We start from the raw sequence: 17,163 nt of genomic DNA, 5'->3' as shown, positions 1-17,163 counted from the left end.
AAGTAACAATAACCATTCATATGTTCTGAGGATCAGAGATTCTTTTAAAGGCAGTAACATAATAAATTCCTGATTTTCATTCATTATTCGGGATGAAAATTTTCCAAAGAAATTCATTCTACACCCGATCACTTTTTGTCACATGTCTACCCCACTCCCCTTGCGTTTGCTGGCCAAGACACAAAACTTCTCGTGAAATCAGATATTGACCTGATTCTTCTTGCTTTACACAGAAAACCTTTAATCAACATCAATAGAACCTTTATGAGGCAACACAAGATGTGCCTCAAGTAGGGGCGGGTTGGTTGGCAGGCCTGCCACAGACTGGTATCTGGATCTGTTATACAAACTGCAATATAAGACCAGCTGAACTGTCAATCATGAGAAGGACTACAAAAAGGTGTTTTGATAAATAACAAGAAAAATAAAAATGCAGCAGAAAACTGGAATTGGAACACAAACAGATGAGGAAGTCCTAAACTAAATTAAAGAAAAATAAAAACAAACGCCATATGCCACCAGACACAAAGAGTCAGACATCCAATAAGCAGAGCATGGCACAATCTTCACAGACCAGGTTAGTCTGTCCTTCTGTTAGGAACACGTGCCTTGACGTCAGTTGCTTTCAACCCTTCTAGCAATAAGAGAACAAATTCATGCAAAATGAAAAAGTCCTATCACTATCAATAATAAGATGGAAAGCAGATCACAGTGTTAGCGCCAGTGATTATTTAAAAAAACCAAACTATTGTGACTCTAATCCGTCTTTCAACTTGCCAACAATGTCATCATGATGTCAGAGTGGTGGCTGAGGATACGCCGTCTGCATCCAATGCTCCAGTGGAAAAACTGATTAAGAGGCCAAGTGACAGCAGGTTAATCGGCTCGGCGTCATTTCAGATGTTTGACTTTAATGTGAGGGTGGAGAGGGTAAAGCAAATATGAGAATAAAGGCAATGATATCTCACTAATCAAGAAAACAACTCCAGAAAAAAACAATAAAGGTTTCAAAAAATGATTTACTAATTAATTAACCTCCTACTCAAAATGATCTGTTTGTGATTGAGTAAGATCAGGCAGTAGAACAATTGTGCAATTGTGAAGTTGAAAGGCTAGAATGGAGGTGACCAGAAATCTGCAGCTACAGCTGAATGTTTGAAGAAAACCCAAATTGCTGGCATGCCAACATGTGAATGAATGGTTGAATACGGATACTCACAGAAGTACTTGAACGTCTCTTCTATCTGCTCATGCGTGAGTCCCAGAACAACTGTTGGTGGCAGCAGAGGGGTGTGTAGCCAGTCATCATTGTCATACCCAAACACAGTGTCTGCTCGAAGAGTGTAGTTGGGCTGACCCTCTGACAGGAGGCTCACAATCTCCAGCTCTGGCAGGTCTGAGCAAAGATCTGAGTGAAGGAAAATGGCTGTTTGTGCAAGTGTGTATTTGTGCATTTGAATAAAAAGATTCACAAGTGCATTTGTTGATGGATAAAAAATGACAAAAGGAACAAGAAGAAAGAAGAAGTGTGAGGACGTGTCAGGTATGATCGCACAATGCCCTCTATTGGTCAATCCATAAACTTACATTTATTCTCCTACTATTGGGTGCTATATCTACTTAAAATACCTTAAAATGTCTGAAAGGTTAGACTGGTGATCAGGTAATCACAGATTCAAATGGGAGCAGAATTCTATCTGACTGACCTGTCAAAGTTGACACGCTGTGACATGGTTGCTGTTCCAGGTCTCTAAGGTTCTTAGGTGAAGCAAGATGAAGGGGCTGTGGGGCCACAGCCGAGGCCCCGAACACCTCCGTGTGCCCCTCATTGGGGGAGAAGGTTGACCTGGAGTCCAGGTGGGTCTGTGAGGAGAAGGCTTGGGGAGAAAAGGGAGCAGGAGGTGACGAAGAGGGAGGGGAGGCAGACTGTGACAGCTTGACAGAAGGGTGGAGATTTTTAGGGTGGAAATCAGAGCTGGCAGTCCCGGTGTGGGACTAGAGCCCCCTGGTGGCTCGGGGACACAACACGGACTTCTAGGGCATCAGGCTCGGAGTGGCTGAGAGAGGAAAGACAAGACAACGGAAAACACAATAAGGGAAGAAAAGCAGACACCTGATAGAACAGTTACAGAATCTGGTCACACAGCAAGACACACCTAGAATATTATTATTATGAGGTGGAGGTTGCACTTTTCATCAAAATAAAATGTATAAAATCCATATCTGATATCTGCATTGTAATGCTATTCACATACTTCATGTAAATTCAACATATTTATTTGTGTTCTCTTGTTGTTTATATTTGCTCTCACCAAGATCCATTTTTAAAATGTTTTTTAAAATTGTAAAAGTGTCCCCTTAAGTCAGAATGAGGACAATAAACAAACTTTAAAGCATTTATTACCGAGGCTAAAGCTCCTAATACATGTCATATGTAAGCATGAATAAATGATCATGTACTGTAAGTATACCATCCCTCCCAGTATGACCAGTATTATCCTTTGGTTTATATAAAAAGCTTTAGTCTACAGACAAAACAAGGTTTGGCCTCTTGTCTATGTTTAGGCTCACAAATATTGAGTTACCACAGCTAGAAGCAGCACAGATCAAGTTTAACTGCATAACTGTAACGTTAATGCTTATCAATTATGCACAAAACTATGAACCCCAGTGACTACAGCTGGGAAGCTTGTGCCTTCAATCTTCAACGGGGCGGGGTCGCGGGGGCAACAGTCTCAAGAGGGATGCCCATACTTCCCTCTCCCCAGACACCTCCTCCAGCTCCCCCAGGGGGATCCCGAGGCGTTCCCAGGCCTGCCAAGAGACACAGTCCCTCCAGCGTGTCCTAGGTCTTCCCGAAGGTCTCCTCCCGGTAGGACATGCCCGGAACACCTCCCCAGGGAGGCATCCAGGAGGTATCCGGAACAAATGCCCGAGCCACCTCAGCTGGCTCCGCTCAAAGCGGAGGAGCAGCGGCTCTATTCTGAGCATCTCCCTGGTGACTGAACTCCTTACCCTATGTCTAAGGGTGTGCCCAGCCACTCTACGGCGGAAACTCTTTTCATCCGCTTATATCCGCTTGTATCCGGGATCTTGTTCTTTCTTGTTCTTTGGGTGATGACCATTTCAGTCATCACCCAAAGCTCATGACCATAGGTGAAAGTAGGAAAGTAGGTTGACCGGTAAATCCAGAGCTTCGTCTTACGACTCAGCTCCTTCTTCACCACAATAGACCTATACAGCGACCACATCACTGCAAAAGCTACACCGATCCGTCTTTCAATCTCCCATTACCATCCTTCCCTGACTTGTGAACAAGACCCCAAGATACTTAAACTCCTCCCCTTGGGGCAAAGACTCTCCACCGACCTGAAGAGGGCACATCATCTTTTTCCGTTCAGATCTGGCCTTGGATTTAGAGGTGCTGATCCTCATCCCACTTGTGTAACACTCAGCTGCAAACCGTCCCAGTGCATGCTGAAGGTCCAGGTTTGATGAGGCCAACAGGACAACATCGTCTGCAAAAAGCAGAGATGACATCCTTTGGTCTCCAAATCGGACTCCCTCCGGATCTTGATCCTGATTATGAACAGAACCAGTGATAGAGAGCAGCCCAGCTGAAGTCCAACATGCACCTGGAACAGGTCTGACTTACTGCCAGCAATGTGAACCAAGCTCTGGCTTCGATCATACAGGGACCCGACAGCCCCTCAGCAAAGGGCCTTGAACCCCATACTCCCGAAGCACTCCCCACAAGATACCAAGAGGGACACATGTGTTTTGTGGATCTCCAGATCCACAAAACACATGTGGAGTGGTTGGTCAAATACCCATGAACCATCGAGCACTCGATGGAGAGTTTAGAGCTGGACCAGTGTTCCACGGCCGGGACGAAAACCGCATTGTTCTTCCTGAATCTGCTGTTCGACTATAGGTCTAATCCTTCTCTCCAGTACCCTGGAATAGACTTTCCCCAGGAGGCTGAGAAGTTTGATCCACCGACAGTTGGAGCACACCTTCCGGTCCCCCTTTCTGAAAAGAGGGACCGCCACCCCAGTCTGCCAACCGGTACTGTCCCCGACTGTCATGTAATATTATAGAGACGTGTCAACCATGACAGTCCCTGCACATCCAGAGACTTGAGGTATTGAGGGCGAATCTCATCTACCCGAATTTCGGGTCGGGCTTGGACTCCGGCTCGGGCTTAAGATCTTACCTCTAAGCGGGATTGAGGAGATCCTCGAAGTATTCTTTCCACCGCCCGAAAATATCCACAGTCGAGGTCAGCAGCTCTCCGCCTCTACTGTAAACAGTGCTGGCTGTGCACTGCTTTCCCCTCCTGAGGTATCGAATGGTTTGCCAGAATTTCTTCAAGTCTGACCGACAGTCCTCCTCCATGCCCTCCCTGAACTCCTCCCAGACCCATTTATGCCTCTGCTACTACACGAGTGCAGTACGCCTAGCATGCCTGTATCTGTCAACTGCCTCTGGAGTCCTACAATTCAACAAGATTTGACATGACTCCTCCTTCGGCTTGACGGCATCCCTTACGTCTGGTGTCCACCACCGGGTTTGGGGGTTACTGCTGCAACAGGCACCAGAGACCTTGCGACCACAGCTCCGAGCAGCCGCTTCGACAATGGAGGTGGAGAACATGATCCACTCTGACTCAATATCCCCAGCCTCCTGCAGGATCTGAGAGAAGCTCTCCCAGAGATGGGAGTTGAAGACCTCATTGACAGAGGGTTCTGCCAAACATTCCCAACAGACTGTAAAAAACACTTTTGGGCCTGCCGAGACGGTTGGGCCTGCTGGATCCCGTGCTCTGCCAGCGGATCCAGCTCACCACCAGGTGGTGATCGATTGACAGCTCTGTCCCTTTCTTCACCCGAGTGTCCAACACATGCGATCGGAGGTCTGATAACACGACAACGAAATCAATCATCGATCCCCAGCCTAGGGTATCCTTTTGCCATGTGCACTTATGGACATCCCTGTGGTTGAACAAGGTGTTTGTTATGGACAAACTGTGACTGGCAAAGAAGTCCAATAACAAAGTACCACTCGTGTTCAGATCGGGGAGGCAGTTCATCCCAATCACCAACCAATCTCCCCAAGGAGAACAATGGAGTCCCCAGTCTGAGCACTATTCAGTACCCCTTCCAGGGATTCCAAGAAGGTGGGGTATTCTCTACTGCTATTTGACCCGTAGACCAAAACAACAGTGAGACACCTGTCCCCAACCCAAAGGCGTAGGGGACAGGTGGTGAACTCCAACATATGACGGCTGAACTGTAGGGCTACAAGCAAGCCCACACCAGCCCTCTGCCTCTCACCTTGGGCAACACCAGAAAAGTGTTGCCCAAGGTGGAACCCAAACCCTCTCAAGGGTTTAGATTCCAGAGCCCAAGCTGTGGGTGGAAGTGAGCCCGACTACATCTAGTCCGTACCTCTCAACCTTCCTCACAGCCTCTAGCTCCTTTCCCCCTAGCGAGGTGACATTTCATGTCACTAGAGCTAGGCTCTTTGTCTGGGGTTTGGGTCGTCGAGCACCATGCCGACGACTGCCACTGAATCCACACTGCACCCGTCCCCTATGGTTTCCTCGGCAGGTGGTGAGTCCACCGGAGGTTGGGCCCACATCATCCTTTTGGGCTGAGCCCAGCCAGGCCTCGTGGGCAGAGGCCATGCCACCAGGTGCTTGGCCAACCCTGGGCCTGGCTCCAGGGTGGAGCCCCGGCTGCGCCATACTGGGCGACGTCACGGTCCTTGATGTTTTACTTGCCAGAGGGGTTTTGTTACTACTCTCAGTCTGGCCCGTCACTCAGGACTTGTTTGCCAAGGGAGACCCTAGCAGGAGCATAAAGCCCCTAACAACATAGCTCCTGGAAACATTCGGGCACTCAAACTCCCCCACGATGATAAGGTTGAAGCTCTCGGGGGAGAGCGTGTGCCTTATATCACAAAGTAAAAATGCCAGCCTTTGTACAACCTTTGCATTAAATTCAATTTATACAATAACTGCAAGCACTACATTATATTTCCATATTGCAAAAGCAATCATAAATTTGGTAATAGACAAAGTATTAAAGCATACTAGCCTCTGCATTAATGATTAAGGGCTTCTTGCTTCATTCAGATGGTTAGAAAAGGACACTTGATATCTCAGTGCAGTCAATAAATCATGCTAGACATGAGGGGCAAAGGATTCGGCCCAATTTAAGTACCAGCTAATAAAACCATCAGATCCACTATGTATGCCAGTTCAAAATAATTTCCATTTAATGCTGTTTGATTTGTCACCATAAATTATTGTAATTAGACATCACCAAATAAAAGTAACGCACTCATAGACAGGAAAACAACAACCAATCTTTTCATGTTGACACTGTCATATCCTGTTAAGCAGCGAATGAAACACACCGTTGGTTTGTTAACTCTGCAGCCAAGTGAGACCCTGTCAACCACTTAGTGGTCACACTAGGGGAGGTGATCATTAGCCGTATCCTCTCCATCTCTTTAATGTGCCTGCCAGGACACCAGAGGGGAACGGCTGTTTGTTGAGCACTCAACTACACGACCATAACAGAGCTGCAGAGAGGATTAGCGCACTGACTTCCATGTTCAGAAACAAAATCGGTATAATTAATATTTGTAACTAGAATTATGTGATGCAAGACTAATAAAGAAAAAACAGTTCAACTTCAGAGAGAAAACATGGTGTTTTACATCAAGACGAAATTGAAGCAGAGCAGCAGATAATCCTTCCTTTGACCTCAGATGGGATCTGTGTGGCACTCAACATAGGCAAACAGTATTTCAAAAGCTACTCATTTACATTCTGTGCAAACAATGCCCTTCCAGAAGGGCGAGTACGTGAGCAGAGGCACACAGGATTGACAGCGAGATGGAATGAGGGGGAGGGAGAGAGACAGCTCATGGAGTTGAAGGAGGGGCATTTGAGACATGGGCACTTTGTCACTAGCAGATTGAGTAAATCACATTCTGCAGGTTTGTTAAAAGGCTCTTTTCTCTTGACCTCTTAAGAAATCAGCAGCAGGGATTTAGGGTCCTGAAAGTAACACTGCTTGACACGAAACAGGAAGAAGTGTTGGCCATACAATCTCATAAAAATCACTTCAACTAAGAGAGGCACTCTTTCTGGATGAACTGCTGTAATTGTAGCTTTGATTTGATTGTTTTAATTAGATTCCCATCACATGAAAATCTATCTGGCCTTGGCTCATTCAACACACTTCCACCAATAAAATGAGGGGAGCATTTTTAGCAACTTTTGTTCGCATTTTTTTATTACCATAGATACATGAGGAACATAAGGCTCAATTATTCTCCAAATCAAACTTTTTTTATTTCAAATGTATTGGGCAGACCCAAGGAGAGGCGCGGGGGGGGGGCAGCTGGCCATAGCTAAAATCTGATTGAGCCCCAGGATACTGCATCCATGACATTGAGTTTCATAAACACACTAGTCAGAAATTATTTATTTTCACAAGGAATAGAAGGTGTCTCCTCTCATCCGACCCAGTCCTACACCCATGTGTTTCAATACATCTTTTTCAAATGTACAGTATTCCTAAGTTCTACAAGCTGTTAGGGAAGTATAAAGAGCAGCAACAATAAAAATGACAGCTGTGGAGGAGGTTGTGATTCTGGATCTCGTAAAGTAAAAGCTTGGCAACATGTGAAGAGTTTGTTGTAGCGGTGCAACAACATCACAAAATCGCTGAATGTCTGTGTGTGCATGCGTGTGTGCGTCAGGTTGTGTAGAATGAATGATCTTATCATTACTACAACTCTTTGCCCCACACAGTGGCTCTCAGATTTACATCAACAGACAACAGGTAATTGAAGTAAGTGGAGGTGGTAACATTTACATATTAATCCACCAACCCCGTGTTCACTTCCTGCACTGATTAAAACTAAAAGCAATTAGTCACTGCTCAGATTTGGGAACGTGGAGACATTAATATTTGTCTCAGTGTGGGTGTAAATAACCATTTACTGATGAAACAATGCAAGTGTATTTTACATTGTTCATCAGTTTAAGGAGTTGTTTAAGTAAATCATAGTCAACACAAGTTCAAAAAGAATCAATAAATTGGTTAATTTTGACATAAAATGCATTAAGATATGCAAATAACGAGAATTTTGATTGACAAATTAAGTAATATACATACAGGACATAAAGGACAAACTATATCCATTATAAAAGTAACAATATTAAACTGAAATGATTTGTAATCATCTATAAGATAAGTAGCGGTAACTAGAGCCATGGATTAAAGCTTTAAAATCCCTGGAAGGGAAAGAAATTAATTTATCTGCATCATGCACCGCATTATAGACCCATGCCAGAAAACAAATACACATGCTTTGCTTGACTGAAGCCTTTTAATGATTAAATGCCATTAGAGAGTTTTACAGGCTGGACTATGGGGCTCTGCATTACACCAATACTTTGAAATACTTTGCTCTGCTGCATAAACTACTACCTAAACATCTCATGACATGACACAACTGTGTGATGCTTCAACTGAATAACAAAATCTTTAACGGGTCATGGTAATCAAAACTCAATTTTATCTTTGTGGGAATAGCATCATCTAAACTTCAGACTGCAATACATATTGGTTCAGAGGATGACGGTCCTGACATGCACGTACAGTATGCCATGTTTCAGGAATAAGCGAACTTACAAGGTTTCACAATCAGAGCATACCATTAAATCAACAATCAACCCCCAATTCTGCACCCTCTCTGCATAAGCGTGAGCGTACGCAAATCAAACTGAATACATTCATGGTTGCAGACCAAACACGCAAATAAAATACATACCCCACCACAGTATATGACCAAATAATCATATTATAACATATAATCATTTATTCATTCATCTTCAGTACCCACTTTTTCCCGCTGTCGTGGGTTGCAGGTTGCTGGAGCCTATTCCAGCGGATGAGGGGCGTGAAGCAGGGTACAATCCAAGCGCAACACCGGTGCACCGTGGAGCATTATCAAAAAATAAGCAATACAAAAATGCTGTTTTATACGTTTTAGTAAAACACATAAGTGTGAATCTTTTTCTATCATCATAAGTCAAAAACAAGATCACTGTTAATAATAACAGGTTGATCAATTGAAAGTTGATCAATACATACAGTATATTTATTGTGAGTATATACCGCATGATAATTAGCAGCAAAAGTACAGATATTCCAAATTAGTCCAACATAGTCACAACCAGTTAATGCTTAAACTTTCAATCGTCCGGTCAAGAAAATAAGGTTTAAAAGAACTGACAATAATTTTTAAAAGTAAAAAATAAAAAAATGATTAATTTATACAATGAAGAAAACATATATGGGCCCACAAGTAATTAGTGGAGTACTTGCGGTCTCACAAATCAAATAAATTTTTTTTCAATGTTAGAAATAATGGCTCCATTAAAACAAAAACCCTGTGTATATATATATATATATATATATATATATATATATATATATATATATATATATATATATATATATATAATATAGTGCGCCCTCGCGCATCAACGCATCAACGCTTGCAACTTCACCTCATTATGGATATTTGGTGGGCAGTCACGTGATATGCGCATTCTATTGGTTGACGGCATCCGGAAGTGCGCTACGGTCAATGAGTCTCTGACTTACGTTGAGACACAAAAGTGCTTTAAACAGTCGATAAGAGTGCGGGAAAAGGTAATACATATAGAAGGTGGGGGGAGTCATAAACATTAAAATTATCGTAAATGATAAGATAAATAGTTTGTCGCTCTATCGCAGAATTCATTAATCGCGTGTGGTTCCTGGAACGCATTAACTGCAAACAACAGTCTGCATGCAACAAAAATGGAACTCAAACTGGCAGCATGAGTTTCTAGCCAGTGACAGCTGTAATCCTGACTTGACAACGCACAATTAGGAGACCTGGTTAATCATTAACAGAAGGTTTCCATAGTAGAACAAGTTTGTTGATCATTCTCAGATATCAATCATAAAAGGTGATTATAGTAACATGCATGTAATATGATGATTTCTAAACGCAATGTACTACAGTACTGGATTATCAGACATTTCGTTAAATGATAACATTTCTGACATCAGTTAATACTATTAATAACATCTCTCTTTTTTTGATACAAAGCTTGGGTGAGAACACTGTAAAGAGTCAGCCTGCATTATGACAAAAGAGGGGGGATATGATGCCTGATACAAAACAAATATTTGTCACATAAAAAAATGTGATAGAGTGAGAAAGGCTTGGGAAATGGACTGATAAAGATGAAGCAGCTGAGATGAAAACCTTGTGAGTGAAAGTGCAGCACTGTAAAGTACAGTACTGTATTGGACATTGATGTTAAAAAATATATACAAGAAGTTGGCAGAGCCCATGTGATAAAAAAAAAACTGAACAAAAGACCGGCGGTGGAGGACCTTAATGTGACCGAGAATGTCACCCTAACAACTGGGGGGGCTATATCTGGACAGGCAGTCCACGTGAAGAGAAAGTGGTCACATAGGCCAAATACTAATTACTCTCCCTTAAAAGAGCAATCTGTTGGTCAAACATAACATTAGTTCCATATTTCAAATTCATCATCCTGGAGAACTTTTAGATATACGTACTTCAAAGTCCCATAATTATTACAAGCCCTTTTATGTCAGTATTCAGACAGCATGCATAGTTTAACCCTTAAAGAGAGCTACAAAAACCAATACAGTCACAGACTGCAACATCCCATGACACCCCTGAATTCAAAATTTTACCCTGACCTACTTTCATAGATTAAAGCACTAGCTTTGATCTATGCTCTTACTCACACTGGCCTTCTCCCTCCTCTTTCTATCTTATCCGGTTCCTGAGTGTACAAAAGTTGAAATTTGACCTTGACCTCATTTTCTCAAGGTCAAGGTGATCTTTTCATCTTCATCCCCTTTGCTGCCCGAGTAATGTTCTTTTTGTTTCATCTTTCTATCTACAACGGTTGCGAAGATATTTGGTGGACTAAGGAACGAACGAAAGGATTAACGGACAGACGGACGGATGGACAAACGGACGAACACACGAACACTGACAATTACAATACATCCCTGCTTTGAAGGGGAATGTAATTATGCAGCTGGCACAAGAGTTTACAATGGATGAAGTCAGGAAATTTCTTTAAATAATTAAAATTTATGGTTTCTTTCTAATTCCATAGAAAACTTTGCATTCAGCCTCAGCAGCTCTCATAACTTCAACATTTGAATATGAAGTATGAGGAAAAGGGTAGAAGAGTGCTGATAACTGTCTCAAGCTTACACCAGAACTGAAGCTCAGGAGTTTTGCATTCATTGTATTATAGATTATTGAACATCTCAGATACTTGTGATGACAGAATTACTTTTTGCACATCACGTTAATTTCAGACACAATTTCTGAGATTCAGAGGACAGTGTTTGGCACAAAGTGAATTAAATACTGAAATCACCTGAAATTAAGAACTATTGGGTCTTCATTACCTTAAAGTGAGCCTTTTATGTACAGAGGGGGTGGATCCTCTTCCATGGTGACAGGTGCCATCGCCATGTTTCTACAGTAGCCCAGATCAGATAAAAAAAACTGACCAACAAACCAAAAACTGGCTCTAGATGAAGAATTTCTATTGTGTTCTCCTTTCATAGCCAATGTGTATTCTCTCACATACTTAAAAAATGAAAATGAAAACCAGACCTTTACAATCGCTGAAATGAGGTCAACAAGGTTAATCGCAAATCACAGTTTCTGACATGTAATAGATAGATAGATAGATAGATAGATAGATAGATAGATAGATAGATAGATAGATAGATAGATAGATAGATAGATAGATAGATAGATAGATAGATAGATAGATAGATACAGACAGATAGACAGACAGACTTTATTTATCCCAAACTGTGAAATATAAAATGATGCAATGATACAACTCCTCGAAACAATTCTTTGACAGTTTTGTGTGTGGTGATCAAAAACTGGCGCAAACATAGCAACAAGAGTGAGAAAATAACTAGCCGAGTCTCTGACGTTTTTCTGTTTGATGATTCAGACAGCATAGACAACAAGGAGACAGGAATATGAAATTGCCCCATGACATATGATCAGAGTTCAGTAGTACAAAGAAGCAAACCACAGCAAAAATTTCTGAATTACTTTAAAAAGCACTACTAGCTACTATTTTTTGAAGTCATGTTGGCTTGACAGATACTGGGGGGGACAAGTTAAGGCCTTTGTAATAAATCAAGGCTACTAGAGTACAGCAGCACACAGAGAAGACATGCTAAATGCTAATACTGATGGTCAAGCCAACTAGCCCTACACTTAACACATAACCTTCAAAAGACTTACTGTGTTGCTGCTGTGGTTATCTCAGCATACGATGGCTTGTTTGCGTATGGCCACTGTCTCCTACAGTGTGTGTGTCCATCAAATTAAATCCTCCCTGCTGTTAGTGGTGCTTTACTGGCCGGCTTCAGTCCTGTGTTAAGTGTCTCCAGTCAGAAATAGAGAGAGAAAAGAAGCAACGGTGAGGCGGGGGGTGGGGGGGTGGAGCTGTAGGTAGAACGAAAGAGGAGAAGGAGGAGGAGGAGGAGAAAGAGGAGGAGGGACATTCACAGAAGGTGCAGGTTCATCATGGTGTGTGCCTGGGAAACACTGGACAGACAAGCAACTTGGAACGTCGGAGGGGGGGGGGGGTCGGCACTTGTGTTGTACAGCAGAAAGTCAGGATTTTCCCTCCTCCCAGTGGCCACAGTCATTTATATCTGCCAAACTTTCCAAAGCTCCAGGCTCTTGTTCCTCCTGTTACAGTTTATTCAAATGAAACGTTGGCCTCGAGTTCAGCCTCTGCCACAACTCAGTGACAAGCCAGTTTCATAGCTTGACTTGTCACTGATTAACAGATCAGCAATTAATCACTAGCTATCTAAAACTAAAAAGATTAAGTCATCTTTACCCATTTATGAATGTTCCTGGTTTTTTTTTCAGAGTACCCACCTTGCTGTTATGTCGACATTGCATTGTTATTAACATGATTTGCAGCTGCTTGGTGGAACGTTTACACAACATCTTGCAGGAGAAATCAAAAATGCAGAGAACAGCAGTGTTGTGTAGAGTAAATATTCTAGTTTAGCTTTCAGCCAACAAAGGACAGTAAATTTTGCAAAGGCTGTACTAACTTTAGGGGACAGGAACCTTACAAGCCAATGGCTTCTACCCGTCAACCCCTTTTTTTTTCTCTTTTTTTTCTTTTCGGATGTTGTTGCTGATGTTCCAACACTGATGAAAGTGAAATATGTTGTAATGACATTTCTGGAAAGAAGAAAAATAAACTAAATAAACTAATAAACTAAATTTGAAGCTGGCGAAAAAAGAAATCCCAGAGGCTGGTTTGGCCATAGCAACATGATCAAGAAGTTAAAAACAGAAAAAAAAAAATCCCCCTATCATCATGACACTGAAAGAAGATTAATCCTTCAAAACCTGCACAAACATTTGAAGGAAATTGTTGAAATTTTATGAAGATTATTTTAATAATAAAGCCTGTAAGTTAGAAAAAGAGTGAATGTTTAAATCTAGTTTGAGAACTGTCTGTCTTCTCATAATTCAGTCTATGGACGTTCTCAGATGTTATTAATAAATAACTAGGGCTGTTTGATGGTTGGAACAATATTGGAGGTCATATGATACCCAGTTCAAAATTTATGCTGTCGTGTGATGTCCAATGATACCTTAATACAAACTGATAACACCAGCCGAACCTAATAAAATGTGGTATGCAGACACCAAAAGAACACACTTGCAATTTTAGTTACCAGAAACTAAAAATTATGTAATATTTTACTATTGCATTAACAAGACAAACAAACAAGAATGTTGTATAGAATACTGTCTAATATTAGCAAAAGTACCATTTAAAACACTGATCAGAATGGTTTAATGGTTTGCATCATATTTTATTACAACACAAACTTTGCACAAAGGTCATGAATGACGTGAAACAATAGGAGCGAAAGACTAATTATTCTTTCCACTTGGCTGTCATAAGTGAAGGATCCATAGTTTGCATTTGGATTAGAACTGTTTTTCCTGCTTTTGTGAAGTCAGTTCCCTGCTTTCAATCTGTGTTCTGAAAACAGTTAAAAAAAAATACGTGGTGGAGGCACAAAGGTACCTTTCATTCTACAGTGGTTTATGTGTGCACAGTAGATGCACTTATTCAAGTGTCTGAGTAAAACTTTGAAGCTACCTCTGGTTTCCAAATGCTAAGGAGGACATTCCTTCTTTTGCAGGAGTCACAAAGAGGAGACCTCAAAGATGACAGGCAATGAGAAAAAAATATATAAAATCACAAAAATGTGTATAAAAATCACAAATAATGGCTTCACTTATGAGCTGAAAAAGATTCCAGTGTCATGGCTATTTTTCTCTATGATGGTGATCTGGCTTCATGTTACTGTATTCTACTCTGTTTGAACTGTACAAATCTTCTTGTAACTCTGTTTTTGACAGCTTTAGAAATACGTACTGTTATTATTATTAGTATTATTACTAAATAAACTACGAGACAGTTGTACACTTTTTCTTACTTTAGTGTTCCTTATCTTTAGCGACCTATTATTGTGTTGATTAACGTTGACCAAACCCTACTGGAGAACTTAATTCTAAAGAAAAAAAGAAGATTCTGACCAACTACACTTCCACCCCCCGACAAATCCCACCCTGCGGCGTTCAGGGAATTTCCCCTTAGAAAGTTTGAACCGATAACAGCAGCCCGACAGGACCACAATAAAACCGTCTATGAGGTAGAAATACGAGGTAAAAACAGAAGAACGGTTCACACTTACGTTTGAGTTTCATTCGTTTCAGCTCAAGGTCAGAGTCGGCGTTCAAGTTTGCCTCAACAAACTGGTCTCAGCTGTCAAACAGCTCTGCTCTGTACGCTGTGTGGTCATCTTGAAAGCGAGGCATGATGGGATGTGTAGTTCTTCGCCGGTATCCCGCACACTGCCACATAGCAATGCGATTGTAAGAATTAGTCGCATTTATTGCAGGCATTCATCTCAGTAGTCCGTATAGAAATGGAGAAATGGAGTTGGAGAAATGTGTAAAAAAGTGTTGTGTTTATAGGAGAACTGACATTTGTTTACATTTTGCAAAATTATTTGAATAGAATTTTTGAAAAGGCATGTGTCTTATTGCAGATTAGGGTATTGAGAGATGTTTTTCCTCAAAGTTTTGCAAATGTTCACTATAAATGGTGAATCAGTGTGAAAATCAAGCATGGATCTACAGTTGCAGCAGGTCACATGTCAAAGTACAGTACTGTACTCTGAGGCACAGAAATCACGTCACACCCTTTTGATATTTTCGGTTTCCTATCTGACACGGAGTATGCAGAGTGCGTGGCGTGACGGGTGATGAACGCATGCTAACCAACGAAAAGGTCGCATGTGACTGGATCAAAATACTACAAAAAACACATTTGATCTGTCCGTAAGAAATACTTTTATGTTGAGTGTTGACAGATTGTGTTGTCTTCTGGCTACCTCTAGTGGTAGAATTCTGAATAAACGTGAAGATTGTCATCTTAGTCTGCTCTAAAATGTGTTTAGAAGGAAAAAATGTGTGTAGAAGAAAAAAAAATCGTTATTCCAGAATAAAATAACACGCATTTACAGTCATGCAGATTGGTGTTTCTTAAATCGGGAATAAGCGTTTACATGACATTAGATTAAAAGTAACAGAACAAGCAAATAAATTAGGATATCAGACAACTGTTTCAAGCTTATCCACTGAACCAAACAAAGCAAAGTAAAGTTCAGAACATCTTGTGCTCTTTGAGAAGTGAAAAATATCCACAGAGACATTTGGTAAAGCCAGATTTAGAAGCAGCAGGTCACTGAATTTTATTTTATTTATTTTTTTCTCCGTCTTGTCTCCAGGTATTCTCATAGTTTAACCACATAAAAGGGGGTCCTTTTATGAGATCAATGGTTATTTTAGTCTTGCAGCGAAATCTTTTATATATTTTAATGCGTGCATCATGTGACCGTCACCGGTCCTCTCTGGGAACTATATTGTCGGTCAGTCGGTCGGTCGGTAGGTCGGTAGGTCGGTCGGTAGGTAGGTGGGTAGGTAGGTAGGTAGGTACTTTAATGATCCCAAGGGAAATTCAAGAAATTACAATTTCCTATTGTGAGCCAGAGAGGGAAGTGCTGCACCCCTGTGAGTTAAGAAGGAAAGCAAAGGGAGACAGGGGGAGAAAACACAGACAAAGGTATTGGATAGACAGGCAGTGCTGTTGGAGTGAAAAACGTTTAGGCTGTTTTATCCTATCTTAGAACTGATACCTCAACACCAATGTTATAAAACATCAGATTAGTGGATGTCCTAATAGTATAGAATAGGCCACCAGAGGAAACCAGTGTAGGAGGAAGATAGAGGGCATAAGATTGTGATGTCTGAAGAGAGACTCATCACATTCTGACAGGACCCAATGGTTCTCAATAATTGGACTCGACAGTAGCTGGTAAGCCCTGACCCAACATGCATGTATGATGAAACCAACATCCAGATAGGCTACCAGAACCCAACAGGGCCACGCTAGCCGAGCACTCCCAACCCCGGCAGCCAGGAGCATCCAGAAGCCATCACCCGGAGAGCCACTGGGGGCACCAAGAACCACGTAGACTCATGGACCCAAACGACGCAACGGCCACCACCGCCAGGGCGCATGGGACCGGCCCAAGGGGCACGGGGCCCCTTGGGCCGGTCCCATCCCCATCTGCCACACCCACATCCCGCCCACCCCAGCAGACAGGAATGCCCCCCGCAGCCCCAGGGGTCAGCCGCAGTGACCGGGCGACATGTGATCCACCCCCCTACATAGCCCCCCCAGTCCGAGTATAGGGTCTTGCAACCCTGCATGCCCGTCATGCCTTCTGCAAGTGCGGGCAGACCAGAGATAGGGGCCACACCAACCCTCCAGATATGGCAGAGATCCCCAGCGGGCTGCAAGCCCCCCCACGCCGCCGCCCACAGAGGAAAGGCGGCCAGAGGCCCCGGAGGGCCCACCAGAAGCGCCATGTCACTGAATTT

Source organism: Antennarius striatus, chromosome 8 (genome assembly GCF_040054535.1).
Source record: "Antennarius striatus isolate MH-2024 chromosome 8, ASM4005453v1, whole genome shotgun sequence".
In the NCBI taxonomy this organism is placed as follows: Eukaryota; Metazoa; Chordata; class Actinopteri; order Lophiiformes; family Antennariidae; genus Antennarius; species Antennarius striatus.
Note: the sequence above shows the minus strand (reverse complement) of the source record.